This window comes from Salmo trutta, chromosome 16 (assembly GCF_901001165.1).
Source record: "Salmo trutta chromosome 16, fSalTru1.1, whole genome shotgun sequence".
NCBI classification, from domain to species: domain Eukaryota; kingdom Metazoa; phylum Chordata; class Actinopteri; order Salmoniformes; family Salmonidae; genus Salmo; species Salmo trutta.
Window position 1 is genome coordinate 23880113 of NC_042972.1, and position 6054 is coordinate 23886166.

Genomic DNA, 6054 nt, shown 5'->3' on the forward strand with positions numbered 1-6054 from the left:
AACGACTGGGTCATGTCGATAGATACAGAACAAAAAGACTGAACGACTGGGTCGTGTCTCTGACAACTAAACTGATACGAACGACTAGCCGGCTTGGGTAGCAACCCTAAATTTATGTCGGGACTATGTCTTGTGGAAGGATGAAATAGTATGAATAAATTCATCAAAATAACTTTTTGTTTTAATGAAAATATCTCAATAATTGTTTGAATATGTTGGTAACCCGCTGTATAAAAGTGATAATGCCCTGGAAGCCGGAATAACAGAAAAGTAGCTTCATTTGTTTACGTTGCTTTCTAGTGACATTTTATTTGGACACATCCATAACAATGAGCTAATGAGGAGTGATTTTTGCCTGGCATAGAAAATGTACTCACTCGTCAGGACACTGTTGTTCAGAGGAGCTAGCCAACAACACAGCTAACACTAACTTCAAACTTAAGCTGGAAAGTCTAAAAGATATGTGAGATAATGCTTTTTAGATGCTTTTTATATTGGAGATCAACACTGCCAAGCAATTTATTAACTTGATGAGACAGTGGTTTGCGCAGTCGGATGGAACAGAGTAAATAGGATTTTTAATGTCATAGATTTAGCCGGTGGTAACTTGTGCAATAGACACCATATGGAATGCGGTTTTAACCAATCAGGATTAGACCCACACGTTGTGTAAATTCTGTATAAAGAGGATCCACAATAATATAATATACACTTGCAAAGACAGCCATAGCAAAATTATTTCGAGTACTGTCATGTGGTGTTCTTTGTGCACTCTAAGACTACAGGCCCGGCATCCCTAAAATACTGTCAAATCTTTGCCAGATATTTTCAGATTAATGCAGCGATATACAACTCCCTAAAGGAGCCTTTATTGGTTAATAATGCCTATTTGGCAAGCAATATTTATAATAAATTATCAGTGTTTGAAATAGTACTGTAGCACAGTAATGTAGAGACAGTATAGTAGCAGAAAGCAAAAGGGCAGTGCCCCTCCAGCAGGGGGCACTAAAATAAGAGGTTCAAATCAAATTGGCACAGTGAGTGATACTGCTGATCTTTTGGTTGTTTCCCTCACTGACCGGAAGAGTACAGTCTGTACTCTAACCTCTTATTCCATTAACGTCTAATCTCACCACCCAGGATGCATCTGAGGGAGGGGATTTGCCTTTCACCGTGGGGGATCAGGTTAAATACCTTAACCAGACTGCTTACACTCACGCTTCTCACACATTTAGAGTGTGGATATTGTGGCCACATTTGAAAAGGTTATGTTTTTTTATTTTTTATTGTATGAGTTATCATTCAACATGCGTGAACAGTTGTTTGCAGAGCTGGTTTGGGCAAGCTTTGCCTCACACTTTTCTAACACTTTGACTTGGTTGGTTGTAGCCTGAAATGTTATGTTTTTGTAAGTTCTACATTTTCCAATATGAATTCTCATTCAATATGCATGCATCAACAGTTGCTTACAGACAACTTTGGCTCACACTGTTCCTTAATGTTGTTATTGAAATGTTACAGTATGTTGTTGAAATTTACATTTTCCAATAGGAATTCTCATTCAATATTAATGCAGTTTTGGAATGGGTGGCCTGAACATCCCTAAAACTATGAGTATTGTATTTGGTACAAATCATTCCCTAAGCTCTAGACCTCAACTGAAACTGGTAATGAATGGTGTGGCTGTTGAACAAGTTAAGGAGACCAAATTACATGGTCTTACCTTAGATTGTAAACTGTCATGGTCAAAACATATAGATTCAATGGTTGTAAAAATGGGAAAAGGTGTGTCCATAATAGATTTTCTGCTTTTTTGACACCACACTCCAAAAAGCAAGTCCTGCAGGCTCTAGTTTTGTATTATCTTGATTATTGTCCAGTCATGTGGTCAAGTTCTGCAAAGAAAGACCTAGTTAAACTGCAGCTGGCCCAGAACAGAGTCTTGCTCTTCATTGTAATCAGGGAGCTAATATAAATACTATGCATGCCAGTCTCTCTTGGCTAAGAGTTGAAGAGACTGACTGCATCATTTATTTTTATAAGAAACATGAATGTGTTGGAAATTCCAAATAGTTTGCATAGTCAATTTACACACAGCTCTGACACACACACTTACCCCCCCAGACATGCCACCGGGGGTCCTTTCAGTCCCCAAATCCAGAACGAATTCAAGAAAGCGTGAAGTATTATATAGAGCCATTATTGTATGTAACTCCCTTACATCTCATATTGCAAAATTGAACAGCAAACCTGGTTTAAAAAACCAGATAAAGCAACACCTCACGGCACATCGCCTCTCCCTTATTTGACCTAGATATTTTGTGTGTATGTATTTCTATGTAGGCTGTTTTTATTTTATTTAAATAGGCAAGTCAGTGAAGAACAAATTCTTATTTACAATGATGGCCTACCAAAAGGCCTCCTGCGGGGATGGGGGCTGGGATAAAAAATATAGGACAAAACACACCATGACAAGAGACAACACTACATAAAGAGAGACCTAAGACAACATCGCATGGCAGCAACACATGACAACCCAACAACATGATAGCAACACAACATGGTAACGGCACAAAACAGGGTACAAATATTACTGGGCACAGACAACAGCACAAAGGGCAAGAAGGTAGAGCCAACAATACATCACACAAAGCAGAATCAACTGTCAGTAAGAGTGTCCATGATTGAGTCTTTGAATGAAGAGATTGAGATAAAACTGTCCAGTTTGAGTGTTTGTTGCAGTCGCTAGCTGCAGCGAACTGAAAAGACAAGCAACCCAGGGATGTGTGCTTTGGGGACCTTTAACAGAATGTGACTGGCAGAACAGGTGTTGTATGTGGAGGATGAGGGCTGCAGTGTGCCATTTATAAATGTATGCAGTTCTGTTCTTGTCTATTAATGTTCTGTATTATGTTTAATGTGGACCCCAGGAAGAGTAGCTGCTGCTTTCGCAACAGCTTATGGGGATCCTAATAAAATACCAATGCATGAACATCAGTTGAGACTGCTGAGGGAGGAACGGCTCATAATAATGGCTGGAGCGGAGTAAATGGATTGGAAACCATGTGTTTAATGTACTTGATACAATTCCGCTCCAGCCATTACCATGAGCCCGTCCTCCCCAATTGAGGTGCCACCTAACTCCTGTGATGAACATATGTACTACTCAAATGTTAACCTTCCCAGCCCCACATAACAATAATTTTCCCCAATACTGTATTTAAATGGTGGTTACATAGTGTAGTACACTGTTACATAGATTTGTAAATTCTAATTATTGTTGCAAATCTAAGCCTTGTTTGCAAGGCTTTTGCAAATAGACTCACAATTGATAAAACTGGTATAACCCATGTATACCAGTCTTAAGTATGTATGTACTAATCGATACATATAATAACACTGTACCTGTCTATTTAGCTACCATGTTTGTTTTTAATGGTAGTTATTGTAAAGTGGGACCACCTTCCCTCAACATAACCAGTGTTAACCAACAATGTTATCTGAATAGAAGTGTTCAATCATTGTTGGGCACACTTTAAACCAACTACAAAGGCTTTATATGCTATTCAGAAATTATTCCTCATTATATAAATCCCTCACAAATAATTTATAAGAAAAGTAATACTACCTGAAGGGTAATGTAAAAGTCAGCATGCTAGCTGTTCCTGTAGACTTTCAGTCATTGTATTAACGCAAGTTAGCAATGGCTCCAGAAACTATCTTCAACTTCCATCAAACTGCACGCAGAAACACAAACATGGTATGCATCAATTCATCTGACTCTGGGTTAGTAGAAAAAGGGCTCGATTGCCAAAACATCAGGACACAAGTGGTAAGGATTTAAGTTGACCAGCAGGTGGCAGCGTTCCATGTCTTAGCCAGATACAGTACTGGGAGTCTCTCCCGACAGAAATCAGTGTGCTCTGAGACTGCAAGTCAGGCTACAGTACAGCATCTTTATACCCCTCTATAGTGACATGAGCCTGTGCTGTGTGTAGATTTGGCCAGCAGAGGGAGACATTTTTACTGGACTCAACAGGTGAAATGCCTAATAAACATTAGTGGCAGCCAGGGACACATCTACAACGATGTAGCTGAGACAATATCTCTCTGACATTATATCCTTACTTAGGTTAATTCATTAAATTAATACAAGCAATGAACCATAACTTCAGTCAGCATATGTGACATACTCCTATGGAACAACGTAAGCACTGCCCTCTGGTGGTTGAGGTGTCCAGGTTTCCTGATCAAATGGGGCTGTACTGCTCAATGCCTTTGCCTAGAATAGATGAAAATGCTAAGGTAGATGACAAGATCAGTCTGATAATCAAAGCAGGCTAGGATGAAAACACTTTTCTTGTGATTAATGTATATTTGGATTCACACACTCTACAAAACAATGTATACCTTGTGAGAAGGATAACTTTCAATTATCAAGGAAACCTGATCCAGAGAGAGGGTGCTGCTTTTACTCCTGAACAGACAGTCGTGCTGAACTTCAAAAATGATGAACTAAGCCAGTGGCACTCAGCCCTCTATAGAAAATCTGTAGGCTTATAGAAAATGACTACAAACTGCAATTCTTCAACTCCAATAAGACAGAGGATGTTCTAAGGATCCTTAAGGATCCTTAGAACATCCTCTCTCTCTCTCTCTCTATATATATATATATATATATATATACACAAACAAAAATATAAAAGGCGACTCTAAAATGTGCAGTTTTGTCACACAAATCAATACCACAGAGGTGCCTCTTTGCTTGACATCATAGGAAAATCATAAGAAATCAGCCAAGACCTCACAAAAAAATTGTAGACCTCCACAAGTCTGGTTCATCCTTGGGAGCAATTTACAAACGCCTGAAGGTACCACGTTCATCTGTACAAACAATAGTACGCAAGCATTAACACCATGGGACCACGCAGCCGTCATACCGCTCAGGAAGGAGACGCTTTCTGTCTCCTAGAGATGAACGTACTATGGTGCGAAAAATGCAAATCAATCCCAGAACAACAGCAAAGGACCTTGTGAAGATGCTGGAGGTAACAGGTACAAAAGTATCTATATCCACATTAAAACGAGTCCTACAACAACATAACCTGAAAGGCCGCTCAGCAAGGAAGAAGCCACTGTTCCAAAACCGCCATAAAAAAGCCAGACTACGGTTTGCAACTGCACATGGGGACAAATATCGGACTTTTTGGAGAAATGTCATCTGGTCTGATGAAACAAAACCAGAACTGTTTGTCCATAATGAACATCGTTATGTTTGGAGGAAAAAGGGGGAGGCTTGCAAGCCGAAGAAAACCATCCCAACTGTGAAGCATGGGGGTGGCAGCATCATGTTGTGGGTGTGCTTTGCTGCAGGAGGGACTGGTGCACTTCACAAAATAGATGGCATCATGAGGTAGGAAAATTATGTGGCTATATTGAAGCAACATCTCAAGACATCAGTCAGGAAGTTAAAGCTTGGTTGCAAATGTGTCTTCCAAATGGACAATGATTCCAAACATACTTCCAAAGTTGCGGCAAAATGGCTTAAGGACAACAAAGTCGAGGTATTCGGGTGGCCATCACAAAGCCCTGACCTTAATCCTATAGAAAAGTTGTGGGCAGAACTGAAAAAGCGTGTGTGAGCATGGAGGCCTACAAACCTGACTCAGTTACACCAGCTCTGTCAGGAGGAATGGGCCAAAATTCACCCAACTTATTGTGGGAAGCTTGTGGAAGGCTACCTGAAATGTTTGACCCAAGTTAAACAATTTAAAGGCAATGCTAACAAATGCTAATTGAGTGTATGTAAACTTCTGACCCACTGGGAATGTGACGAAAGAAATAAAAGCTGAAATAAATCATTCACTCTACTATTACTCTGGCATTTCACATTCTTAAAATAAAGTGGTGACCCTAACTGACCTAAGACAGGGACATTTTCTAGGATTAATGACAGGAATTGTGAAACTGAGTTTAAATGTATTTGGCTAAGGTGTATGTAAACTTCCAACTTCAACTGTATATACTAGGCGGTGTTCGAGGAAAGACCAAAAA